Source organism: Podarcis bocagei (genome assembly GCF_964188305.1).
Source record: "Podarcis bocagei genome assembly, chromosome: Z".
Taxonomy (NCBI): Eukaryota; Metazoa; Chordata; class Lepidosauria; order Squamata; family Lacertidae; genus Podarcis; species Podarcis bocagei.
In genome coordinates this window covers 27,589,989-27,603,643 of record NC_138140.1, presented here as the reverse complement: position 1 = coordinate 27,603,643, position 13,655 = coordinate 27,589,989, and the positions used below count along the sequence as shown (strand labels likewise).

Below are 13,655 nucleotides of genomic sequence, written 5' to 3'. Positions count from 1 at the left end.
AATTCTGAGAATTAAGCTAATAATTCTGAGAATTAAGCTAATAATTCTGAGAATTAAGCTAATAATTCTGAGAATTAAGCTAATAATTCTGAGAATTAAGCTAATAATTCTGAGAATTAAACTAATAATTCTGAGAATTAAGATAAATGGCACAAGATGGAAAAATATTTTTTGGGATACGTGCATAAGACTTAAGCTGATAGACTCTGCGTGGTTTGTTGTTGTTGTTTAGTCGTTTAGTCGTGTCCGACTCTTCGTGACGCCATGGACTAGAGCACGCCAGGCACTTCTGTCTTCCACTGCCTCCCGCAGTTTGGTCAAACTCATGCTGGTAGCTTCGAGAACACTATCCAACCATCTCATCCTCTGTCGTCCCCTTCTCCTTGTGCCCTCCATCTTTCCCAACATCAGGGTCTTTTCCAGGGAGTCATCTCTTCTCATGAGGTGGCCAAAGTATTGGAGCCTCAGCTTCACGATCTGGCCTTCCAGTGAGCACTCAGGGCTGATTTCCTTCAGAATGGATAGTCTCCTCCAGCACCATAATTCAAAAGCATCAATTCTTCAGCAATCAGCCTTCTTTATGGTCCAGCTTTCACTTCCATACATCACTACTGGGAAAACCATAGCTTTTACTATACGGATGTCTCTACTTTTTTAAGATGGGTCTTGGGTAGCAAATGGTATGTTCCAAACAGGCCAGTAGCTAGAGTCCAGAGCAGAGGGGAAACAATCACAGGAACATGGGAGGCTGCCTTTATACACCACTGGTCCATCTAGCTCAGTATTGTCCACACTGACTGGCAGCAGCTCTACAGACTTCCCAGCCCTTTCTGATGTTGCTGCAGACTGAACTGACAACACAGGCACCAAATGAGTTATTCTGCCGGGGGGTGGGGGTGAAGGAATTAAGCACTGAAAGGGGGAGTATTTTAGTTTTTCACACAGGCCAAAAAGAGAATACAGTGGTACCTCGGGTTAAGAACTTAATTTGTTCCGGAGGTCCGTTCTTAACCTGAAACTGTTCTTAACCCGAAGCACCACTTTAGCTAATAGGGCCTGCCACTGCGCTGCCAGAGCACGATTTCTGTTCTCATCCTGAAGCAAAGTTCTTAACCCGAGGTACTATTTCTGGGTTAGCGGAGTCTGTAACCTGAAGCATCTGTAACCTGAGGTACCACTGTATTGCCTATGTATTTTGCTTTAAATTTCAGATTTTGCAAATGTTAGATACTATAAAACAAAAAGGAAAGCTAGGAATCTGGAGATTATGGTTCATCTAGTGGGAGGTGACAACTGCTGCCTTGTGTCTTGCCCTGCACAACCCCATGGGCACCCACAATTTATACATCTAAAACATGTACTCTACTTCTGAGCTACAGCTCAGACAACCTGGTTTAACATGGATTGGTGGTCAAGTTCTGGAGCAAACTGACAGGAAGACAGGTGTGGCATGAGGAGTCTTTAGGACTTTCAGTCACGAAAGAGTTTCTCAGACTGAGGACCCAGGCCTAGAACAAGTCATATAAGGCAGCTGAAGAACCAACAGCAAGTCTCCTGGTCTGGCTAGGTTAGGCTGACAAAAACTATAGTTCCATCTCTAGTTATTACCCTGGGGGCAGGCGGTGGCTGCAGTGCAGTAGAGATCAAGCTGGATGTTCTCTCTGCCTGAGAGCTGCCCCCGTGACACAGGGTTTTGGGTGCTACTGCCGTGGTTTGAGGCCCTTGATGCCTCATCTAAGACCTGCACCATATAAATATGGATAGCTGGGTCCTGATTTTTGGCAGGTTACGGCTGGTGCATTTTAAGAACATTGGCAATCCAGAGTACAGTGGTACCTCGGGTTACCTTCAGGTTACATACACTTCAGGTTACCGACTCTGCTAACCCAGAAATAGTACCTCAGGTTAAGAACTTTGCTTCAGGATGAGAACAGAAATCGGGTTCCGGCGGCACGGTGGCAGCAGGAGGCCCCATTAGCTAAGGTGGTGCTTCAGGTTAAGAACAGTTTCAGGTTAAGAATGGACCTCCAGAACGAATTAAATACTTAACCCAAGGTACTACTGTCTTAAAAGAAGGTGATCAAGATGAGGAAAGGTTAAAGAGCAAGCTGTGGGCTTTTCAGAGGCATCTACTTGGCCACTGTGGAAGAACAGGACAATATGGGCCTGAGCCAGCAGCCAAGTTTTTCTTAGGTTTAACCTGGAGAAGTGAATCTAAAGGGAGGGAGGCTAAATCCCCAAAATGCTGGTTGCCTTTCTGCAGACAGGTAAAAGCTGAAAAAACCCATTTTTTTTGCTGGAGAAAGCAGCAGCAAACATCTTCCCCACTCCCCCCGTGTCTTTCTCAGGTTTGTGCAGGTGAAGCCACTTCTTTATTTTTGCTTAGAGACACAATGGTTTGCATAGGCTGTGAGCCAGGGCATTTCCAGAGCTAGCCAGGTAGGCAATAGGTCACACCTTTTTAGCTTGGGTTTGGTGAAAGAGGAAGATTGTTCAAGCACGGAGAGAGTGGAGATGTAGCAAGATGGTTTTGCTTGCCTGCTTTGTCTGATAATTAATTTCGTACAAAATGTTCTTTTTCGCAGGTTGAGTGCTCCCCCTCCCCTTATTTTTAATCCTCTCAAGGTTTGCAGGCTTAACTGTGCCGCCTCATGTGGGTAAATGGCATCAACATGTTATTCTAGCTGCAGATGTTGTTGTAATAACAGCTTCTCTTGTTTTTTATAAAGCGTAGGAAGCCTTCAGGGAAATGAATAAGTTCTCAAAATCCCCTAAAAGGTCAGGGTTATCTTGATTAATCAGGACCGTCTAAAATTTCTTGTGTCTTTGCAAAATACAAAAATTAGTCATCTTACCTGATGAGTTCTGAACATGGAAGAGGATGGCTATTTGCCTACTTGAAGATGGAGCTTAATTTGGGGAGGAAGAAAAGATTCAGAATCACAGAATTGTAGAGTTGGAATGGGCGACAAGCATCATCTAATACAACTCACTGCAATGCAAGAATATTTTGCCCAACGTGTGAATAAAACCTATGACCCCCAGATTAAGAGTCTCATGCTCTACCAAATGAGCTACTCTCAGATCAAATAAAGTACGCTTCGGAGGCTTCGCGTTGCTATCGCTGAAGCCAAGGAACCTGCATTCACTCCATAAGACACACACACATTTCCCCTTAATTTTTGGAGGGGAAAATGTGCGTCTTATAGAGCGAAAAATACGGCACATAAGTCACTTCCACAGGGGGCAGGGATGGCCACCAAGGTAGGGGTCATTCCACATCAAATCAACGCAAAAAACAAGGGTTTTGCCACCCACCATCTCGGATTTTGATGAAACATGGTGTACACCCTTCCCTTATGGTTGAAAGAAACCCCCTTACATTTCCCCCCTCTATCTCAAACGGTTTTAATTTTATAGTACTTCAAAGTTTCGTGAAATCTGTGTTTCTGTCCCTCTTGAGACCCTCAGCCTTGTGTGCATTTTATATTTTTTCTTCATAACCAATGATCAGATCTCCTTGAAATTTTACACAGAGATCAATAACATGATGAGGATTTCAGGGGAAAATACACCAGCACTCAAAAGATTTTATAAATGCCTAAAAAAATGTGTAAATGTAGTATTTTTGGTGGGAAAATGAGGTTTAGGAAACCTATATTTTCAGCATGAGGGCACAATGGAAACAAAAGTTTTTCAGTCTGGAGTATTTAAAGCTATGAAAATTGGCTATACAGTGGTACCTCAGGTTAAGAACTTAATTCGTTACAGAGGTTCGTTCTTAACCTGAAACTGTTCTTAACCTGAAGCACCACTTTAGCTAATGCGGCCTCCCGCTGTTGCCGCACTGCCAGAGCACCATTTCTGTTCTTATCCTGAAGCAAAGTTCTTAACCCGATGTAATATTTCTGGGTTAGCAGAGTATGTAACCTGAAGCGTCTGTAACCCGAGGTACCACTGTATCGTGAAATCAATCTAAAAATAAAAATAAAAATCGGCACTATCACAGGATACTAAGTACTAGAATCAGAAGTCCAGTGGTACCTTTGTACCTCATCTTGGGTGATGAATGAAAAGTTTTCATTGAAATCTAGTAGAATAACGGCAGTGTGTGATGGATGGTTTTCTTTTAAATTTTTAAGGAAGGAAGACTGTGACTTTGCTATGAAAGAATGAGGAATCAAACGTTCTATTTTATCTGTTAGATCATCAATGAACTCATCTAGTGTTGCAGTGGTTTTGATCAAGGCACAGGTTCCTTATAAGGACTCCCAGGGCTGGGGGGGGGGGGGGGGTTAAGGCAGTTGGGAGAAGGACGTGTCTCTCCCCTCACCTCATAATAGCATACACATCTAGCATATACGAAAGACTTCTCTGAACTGCAGTCTCAGAAAACATTTTAAAATGTCTTATATTTTGTGTTTCTGAAATGAATAATTATTTTTTAAATAATTTAAGAATAATTTGATGTACTCATAATTGAATATAATGCATAATTTTACATTCTTTTAATCTTTTTCTTGCTAGGTCTTATTTCCTTACATGTCAGCATTTAAAGTTTCTGACTGATTTTTTTTTTAGATTGATTTCATGATATAGCCAATTTTCATAGTTTTAAATACCCCCAAACTGAAAAACAAGTCTGCACTTTTGAAAAAAACCCTGTAATAACCAATATTATTTTAGAATTTAAGATGAACAACTTTGTTTCATTATTTTTTTCTATTACAGCTATGGATTGTAGGAAAGTTGTACCCAGTAGCCATTCCCCCCCCCAAGATGTCCAAAAACATAACATTTTGTTAGAAGACCTAAGAGACCCATAAATTTTATTTTTTTGTTGAGAAAGAGCATGTCTTTGTAATAATTTTCACCATCAAAAACTTTTGATTCCATCGTGCCCTCATGCTGAAAATTTAGGTTTTCTCAACCTCATTTTTCCACCAAAAAACCTACATTTATACATTTTTTAAGGCATTTATAAAATCTTTTGAGTGCTGGTGTATTTTTCCCTGAAATCCTCATCATGTTATTTAGCTCTGTGTAAAATTTCAAAGAGATCTGATCATTGGTTATGGAGAAAACATATAAAATGCACACAAGGCCAATCTCAAGAGGGACAGAAACACAGATTTCAAGAAACTTTGAAGTGCTATAAATTAAAACCATTTGAGATAGATGGGGAAAATCTAAGGGGGTTTCTTTCAACCATAAGGGAAGGGTGTACACCAAGTTTCATCAAAATCCGAGACGGTGGGTGGCATGACCACATTGAACTGACGTGGAATGACCCATAGATGTCTTTAAAGGCATATTAGCCAAATTTATGGAGGAGAAAGGTATCAGTGGTTATTAGCCATGATGGCTGTGCTCTGCCTTTACAGTTAGAGGCAGCAGTGCCTCTGAATACTACAGAAGAGGAGTGTTCTTCTTGGGTGCTTTTGGGTTTCTCACTTGGGGCATCTAGTTGGCTGCTGTAAGAACAGGTTGCTGGGAGATATGGGCCATTGGCCTGAACAAGCAGCCTCTTCTTATGTTCTTAGTTTTTTTGTTCTATAGTTTAAATGTTCTGCAACTCAGGGAACCTGATGGCGGACATGGAGGCCAAAAAGAGGAAACATTTTACATCCTGTTTCATACGTTTAGAGGTTAATCTATTTACAGTATGTTTGTGAAACTTCTTTTGCATACCCACTGAGGATGGCTGTGAACTTCTAACTACTTCAAATTAATTCATGTATCCAGAGCCTGATGAACTGCTTCCAAGGGTGCTAAAGGAACTTGCAGATGTACCGTATTTCTTGCTCCATAAGACGCACCTGACCATAAGACGCACCTAGTTTTTAGAGGAGGAAAACAAGAAAGAAAATATTCTGAACGAAACAGTGGATGTATGATTTTTGTGGTTGATGCTGTGGCCACAGACATGTGATTTGACAGTGAGTTTGGGGTGACCCAATGCAAAAATCCTGAGAATCCATGTGGATCCATGCTTTTTGTGCCATTGCGGCCCCAGGCAACAATGGGTGCGTGATTTTTTTGGTGCAGGCTGTAGCCATGGACATGATATGTGATCTGATGGTCAACTTGTTGTGACCCAATGCAAAAATCCTGAAGATCCATGCGGATTCGTGCTTTGTAACCACGTTTTTGCGCCACTGTGGCCCCAGGCTACAGTGGGTGCGTGATTTTTTTGGTGCAGGCTGTAGCCATGGACATGCTATGTGATCTGATGGTGAATTTGGGGTGACCCAGTGCAAAAATCCTGAGGATCCATGTGGATCCGTGCTTTGTAACCACGTTTTAAGTGGGGAGGGAAGAAAAAACACTGAAGGGACAAGGAGCACACGTGGTGTGTGTGGAGAAGGAGCTTTTCAGCGAGCTGAGCGGGGAGGAGGGAGGGAAAGAGAGTACAGTTGCTTTAAAGGAGCCAACTGGACAGGAGCCGTTTACACCCGTGTAAGCAGCTCCTCTCCTCTCCTCTCCCACTTTGCTCCTTTAAAGCGAGATGGCTCTCCTCTCCCTCCTCCCCGGCTCAGCTCGCTGAAAAGCTTTGCTGCACCCGTGTAAGCGGCTCCTCTCCCGTGTAAGCAGCTCCTCTCCCGCTTTGCTGCTTCAAAGCGAGCCACGGAGGAGGGAAGGAAGGGGAACCATGGATCTTCTGCTTGTGGCTGCAGCAAGATCACCCCACCATCCATAGGCATTGGCTCCATAAGACGCACAGACATTTCCCCTTACTTTTTAGGAGGAAAAAAGTGTGTCTTATGGAGCAAAAAATACGGTAATCTCAGAGCCTCTGTCTATAATTTTTGGAAATTGTTGAAGAACAGGTGAGGTCCCTGTGGACTGCAGCTGGGCAAATGTCACTATATTCAAAAAAGGGAGGGAGGAGAGGACCCAGGCAATTACTAACTAGTCAGCTTGAGTTGTTTTAAACAGCATGTGAGCACTTCGAAAAGGATGCTGTGATTACTGAGATCCAGCATGGGTTTCTCAAAAACAAGTCATGCCAGACAAATCTCATTTCTTTCATTTTTCTTCTTTTTGGTAGAGTTACATGACTGGTGGATCAAGGGATTGCTGTGGATGTAGTGTGTCTTCATTTCAGTAAGGCTTTTGACAAAATCCCCCCTTGATATTCTCATAGAGAAGCTGGTAAAATGTGGACTAAGTGATGTTACTGTTAGGTGGATTTGTAGCTGAACCCAAAGTGTGCTCAACAATGGTTTCTTGTCATCCTGGAAATAGTGACAAATGGGGTACCACAGGGTTCTGTTCTGGGCTTGATGTTGCTCAACATCTTTATAAATGATTTGAATGAAGGAATAGAAGGGATGCTTACCAAATTTGCAGGTGACTGGAAGGGGTAGCTAATACATCAGGGGGAAAAAATGAGGATTCAATGTGACCTTCACATTCTTTGTGCATTCTGTTTCGCTCATTGCTTTACTTTGTTACTATGGCATCAATTTGCTGGAGAATTGGCCCAAAACTAACAAAATGAATTACATTAGGGACAAATGTTCAGGTTCTGCACTTAGGCAGGAATAATCAGATGCACAAATATAGGACAGGGGATACCTCGTTTGACTGTAGTGCATGTGAAAAGGATCTTCATAGACCACATGAGTCAACAGCGTGATGCAACACCAAAGAAAGCTAATGCTATTCTAGGCTGCATCAACAGAAGTATAGTGTCCAGTTCAAGGGCCACTCTATTCTGCTTTGGTCAGACTCCACCTATATTATTGTGTCCAGTTCTGGGTACCACAGTTTAAGAAGGGTGTTGACAATCTGGAATGTGTGCACTGGCAGGTGTCCAAGATGATAAAATGCCTTATGAGGAATAGTTGATGGAGTTGGATATGTTTAGCCTGGAGAAGAGAAGACTGAGAGGTACTATGACAGCAATCTTCAAATATCTGAAAGGCTGTCACATGGAAGATGGAGCAAGTTTGTTTGGTGTTCCTCCAGAGGTTGGATCTGAACCAACAGATACTAGTTACAAGGAAGGAGATTCCAACTAAGCATCAGGAAGATGCTTTCTGTCAGTAGGAACTGTTAGATGCTGGAATGGACTACCTCAAGAGATTGTGGTCTCTCCTTTATTGTTGTTGGTTTTTTTAAAAAAAGGTTGGGTGGCCATTTGTCAGGGATTCATTAGCATTGCAGGGGGTTGGACTAGAAGATCCTTGAGATCCCTTCCAACTCTACCGTTCTGCTCTTTCTCTGTCTCCTGCTCCACGTATTCCTTTGAACCTCCTGCCTGTCTGGTGAAATTTTCTGGCAGCTTGAAATGCTGGTCTCTGTTTTGTGACACAGCAGTTGGTCCTTAGGTATTGTCTGCTGTGGATTTGTGGTAAAAAAATAAAAAATCTTAATTGTGACTTTGAGCAGCTTTGTGCAGGCTTATTTACCTTTCACTGAGTCTTTAGGGGGTGGGTGCTGTTATGAAGGGGGATAAACTTCAGCGAGAGAGATCTAACAAATGATTCGGTTAATAGTTTAAAAGGCTGGGTTTTTTTACGCTTTCTGGAGTATGACAAGTTTCTTTGTAAATGGGCATTCTGTTTCGCTCATTGCTGTACTGAGTTACTATGGCATCAATTTGCTGAGCAATACCTTTCTGATCAACTAAAAAGGTGTCTCTGATTAGTACCTGCAATCTGCAGGTTTCCAGACTTGAAACCTTCTTTCTCACATAGGATGAACTCAGCCCTCTAAAGCATATGCTGTGTTGCATAAAAGGTGCACACCCACCCAGAAGAATAAATAATCCCTTTTCTTGTTTATTTCTGCTCCTGGAAACATATGCAGATTTACTCATTTATGGAAAAACATACAAATACTCAAAGAAGACTTATTGATTTGGGTGGCAGCAGTATCTACAATCAGACGTGAACAACCGAGGCAGAGTGCAATAATTAAATGACTAGCAATATTGTTAATTAAGGGACGCGGGTGGCACTGTGGGTTAAACCACAGAGCCTCGGACTTGCCAATCAGAAGGTGGGTGGTTCGAATCCCCATGACGGGGTGAGCTCCCATTGCTCGGTCCCTGCTCCTGCCAACCTAGCAGTTCGAAAGCACGTCAAAGTGCAAGTAGATAAATAGGTACCGCTCAGGCAGGAAGATAAACGGTGTTTCCGTGTGCTGCTCTGGTTCGCCAGAAGCGGCTTAGTCATGCTGGTCACATGACCTGGACGCTGTACACCGGCTCCCTCGGCCAATAAAGCAAGATGAGCACCGCAACCCCAGAGTCAGTCACGACTGGACCTCCTGGTCAGGGGTCCCTTTACCGTTACCTTTTTAAGTTCAGGTTCTGTGATAATTTTGGGAAGGTAAACGGCGTTTCCGTGCGCTGCTCTGTTTCGCCAGAAGCGGCTTAGTCATGCTGGCCACATGACCTGGAAGCTGTACGCCGGCTCCCTCGGCCAATAAAGCGAGATGAGTGCCGCAACCCCAGAGTCAGCCATGACTGGACCTAATGGTCAGGGGTTCCTTTACCTTTAATATTGTTCATTACAGTGATATCTCAGGTTAAGTACTTAATTTGTTCCAGAGGTCCGTTCTTAACCTGAAACTGTTCTTAACCTGAAGCACTACTTTAGCTAATGGGGCCTCCTGCTGCCGCCATGCCACCAGGGCACGATTTCTGTTCTCATCCTGAAGCAAAGTTCTTAACCTGAAGCACTATTTCTGGGTTAGCGGAGTCTGTAACCTGAAGCGTATGTAACTTGAAGCGTATGTAACCTGAGGTACCACTGTATATTTGTGCTTTCTGTACAATTGCACAATGTGGCTGCCAAATTGATCTTTTATTCATGGTCTTTAGCAATTTTTATTTTGGTTTTTTTGCTGTTTTTTCTGCTGGTCTCTTACGACTTCACCTAATGTTTTATTTTAACTGGGAGTGGTTACATTTTTTCTGGCATTCTGAAGAAATAATGATCTTATAATACAGTTGTACCTTGGTTTTCGAACAGCTTAGTTTTCGAACATTTTGGCTCCTGAATGCCGCAAACCCAAAAGTGACTGTTCCTGTTTGCAAACTATTTTTGGAAGCTGAATGCCTGACGGGGCTTCTGCAACTTCCAATTGGCTGCAAGAGCTGAAATGGATTACTAAATATCATTATTAGTTTTAAATTGTATTTTCATTGTAACTTTGTTTCATTTTAAATTGTAGAGTTTTGTTGCTGCTGCTGTACTCAATAACAAAACATACAACATTGTAGAAAAACAGTGTACAAGTTAAACACACACACATATGAAAATGAACTTGCTAGAACCTAGGTCACTGAAGTTAAATGCTCAAAATTCTAGCTGCTGTGACATACCATCATTTGTTCTGGCCTCCCACCTCTTGATTTTTCCATAGAATATTAACTTTACAGTGGTACCTCGGGTTAAGTACTTAATTTGTTCCGGAGGTCCGTTCTTAACCTGAAACTGTTCTTAACCTGAAGCACCACTTTAGCTAATGGGGCCTCCTGCTACCGCCGTGCAATTTCTGTTCTCATCCTGAAGCAAAGTTCTTAACCTGAGGTACTATTTCTGGGTTAGCGGAGTCTGTAACCTGAAGCGTATGTAACCTGAAGCGTATGTAACCCGAGGTACCACTGTACTTTTAGCTCTGGGTGCCAAAAGCATCGGAGAAGAGGAAGTTATTCTTTCCCTCAGAACTGGACAGATTTGGCTTATCTGCATCTTCCGACTGAGAGCAAGGTGTGCCACCTATTGGCTGGCATTCTTATTGCGACAATTCCTGGCTATGTGAAAAAGATACGGCTCTTGAGTCTGTGCAGAAATTAAGCAGCCTGTTTAATAAGTATAAAGAACTATCTGCATGAGTAGTGCAACAATGAAGGCAAGAACCTGCAAGAAATTGCTTCTTCCCTGTAATCAGGAAAATGTGAAATGTATGGGGACACATGTTAGGTTGGCTTAGTTGGTTTTAAAAGGCCTGTCTAATCAGGCAACAGATTTTTTTACAACACACACTTGTGTTGTTTTAGAAGAAGCATTTCCCATTGTGCGTGTGAAAGAGAATAAAGAATGCCTCTTACAAGGTCTGCTGTGACATGTTCTCAAATGAAACAAAAGAAGTTGTTACACACTACGTTTTAGGTAGGCCTCACATAACAGTTCACATATATATGAACAGTTCATATATATGGAACAATCACTGATTAGAACAAGCCATGATGACTTCAGAAGCCTGTGTAATAGCAGTGTGTGTATGTGTGTGTTCATATAAACATGTATGTTTACACACGCAGTGTCTCATCTTCAGTTCACACAGTGCTTTTCAGAGTGCACAAGGATAGGCCTCTGCCCCGAGCAGCTTATAATAATAATAATAAATTGATGCAGATAAAATGTAGAGGGGGGGCAAGTGTATGCATGGAAGCAATACACAGTGGATTCAGTTACAGATGCTTAGGCTTCACAGTAAGATGTGAGAATGAGAGGGTTATGCCAAAGGCCTCAAAGGAAAAGTGAGCTTTGAGGTAGGTTGGATGTGAAGAAACGCCAGCAGACAGGTGTCCTGGGAGGCAGCTCCAAGTACCGTATTTTTTGCTGTATAAGATGCACTTTTCCCCTCCTAAAAAGTAAGGGGAAATGTGTGTGCATCTTATGGAGCGAATGCAGGCTGTGCAGCTATCGCTGAAGCCAGAACAGCAAGAGGGATCGCTGTGCAGTGAAAGCAGTGGGATAGCCGTGCGAAGCCTCTTCAGGGCAACAGAAGGAATGCTCCCCCTGCCCTGAAGAGGCTTCGCATGGCTATCCCAGAAGCCAGAACAGCAAGAGGGATCGCTGCGCAGTGATCCCTCTTGCTGTTCTGACTTCGCTTCTCTGGACCAGCACTGTGCAGAGAGGGAAAGCTGCACAGCGCCCCTTCAGCAAAGCGGGGGGAGAAATGGAGCCCCTTCTGTTTCTCCTCCCGCTTTGCTGGAGAGGCACTGTGCAGAGAGGGAGAGCTGTGCAGCGCCCCTTGTTTAATCTCCTTTTGAAGTCACCCAAGCTAGTAGTTGTCGCTCAGTCTTGTAGCAAGTTCTGTCTTTTAACCATACATTGTGCAAAGTTCTTCCTTTTGGCTGTCCTGATCTCCTACCTAGCAGCTTCCTTGGACGTGTGTGGGGTGGGGTGGGGGGTGATATAAGTATCTTCAAGGTTCAGGGTATCCTGATGAAACCCTTTGGTTGTTTATTAAATAGTTTAGTACAACATTTGATTCAGAATATTTTTTTTTCTTGTTTTCCTCCTCTAAAAACTAGGTGCGTCTTATGGTCGGGTGCGTCTTATAGAACGGAAAATATGTTGTATGGGGAGCAAGGGAGACTTGCTGTAGCTCATGGGTATGCAAACTAAGGACCGTGGGCCGGATGCGACCTAATCGCCTTCTCAATCCGGCCCTCAGATGGTCCAGGAGTCAGCGTGTTTTTACATGAGTGGAATTTGTCCTTTTATTTAAAATGTATCTCTGGGTTATTTGTGGGGCCTGCCTGGTGTTTTTACGTGAGTAGAATGTGTGCTTTTATTTAAAATGCACCTCTGGGTTATTTGTGGGGCATAGGAATTCATTCATCCCCCCCCAAAAAAAATATAGTCCGGCCCCCCACAAGGTCTGAGGGACAGTGGACTGGCCCCCTGCTGAAAAAGTTTGCTGACCCCTTCTATAGATGCTTGAAGTATCAGGTAGAGCTTTGGAAAGGGGAGGGTAGAAGAGTGAAGATGAACGGCAGGGGTGTGGGGAGAAGAGTTGCGGGGGGCAAGGCGATGGAGGGCTCTGAAGGCAAGGTCAAGCAACATGTACTAGATTTGGGAATAGACAGGAAGCCAGTGTCTATTTAAGGAGGGGTGATTATTATGAAGGGAGGAGAATTATTTGGGAAACAGATTTCTGTGCAGATACGAGGGGACCCCGGTTGAGGCAGGGGAAGATCAGGGAGGCAGGGGGGTGCTGTTTTAAGGTGTGGTTCAGTCACATTCCAGCACATCCGGGTTGCACAATGAAAGCTGATTTGGAGTTCTTGTGCAACAAACCTGCTTCCCCCAGGAGATCCGACTTCTTGAGATAAGGAAAGTGACTGGTAAAATGCAGTGAGGAGTCTGGAAAAGCACTTGCTAAACGTTATGTACTGAAATTCTCACCCTGGGCCAGTAGGGGGATACTGTAGATGGTTCAGGTCCATATATGCAAATAAGGGATCGAAAGTGACATTCAGTGATTGGATAGTTACAGAAAGTGGTTACTGTTGCGTTCTAGTGGAGCTCTATATAAGCAGGCTGGCTGAACCCTTCAGTTCAGTTCTGTTCTGGCCTGTGAATAAACAAGAGCTGTTTGGAGAATCGCTGTGTCGTCTGATATGTTCACCCACTACTTAACACTAAAGACTTCTTGCCTCCCTGCAAACAGAGTGAGAGCTCAATAAATGGGACATTTAGAAGCACCCTTAGGGTGTGGGATGGCCTGGGCATGAATCAGAGTGTGTTCTTTTCTTTTTTTAATCATTTTTATTAATTTTCTGATAAAAAACATCCAATTAATATATCCAATGTTGTCTTGGGGGAAAAATTAGGGTTGGCTGTTGTTGCTTCTTCTTGGTTTTTTCTTTCTTTTTTTGAGAGGTTGTAAAGGGAGAAGCAAGG

General features: G+C 43.2%; 1 protein-coding gene across 1 annotated transcript in view; it reads left to right on the top strand.

Annotated features, from left to right (window-relative positions):
* Positions 1-13,655, top strand: part of COL4A5 (collagen type IV alpha 5 chain) — a 137,122-nt gene that overhangs the window by 34,411 nt on the left and 89,056 nt on the right. The gene's annotated exons all lie outside the window — the stretch shown is intronic.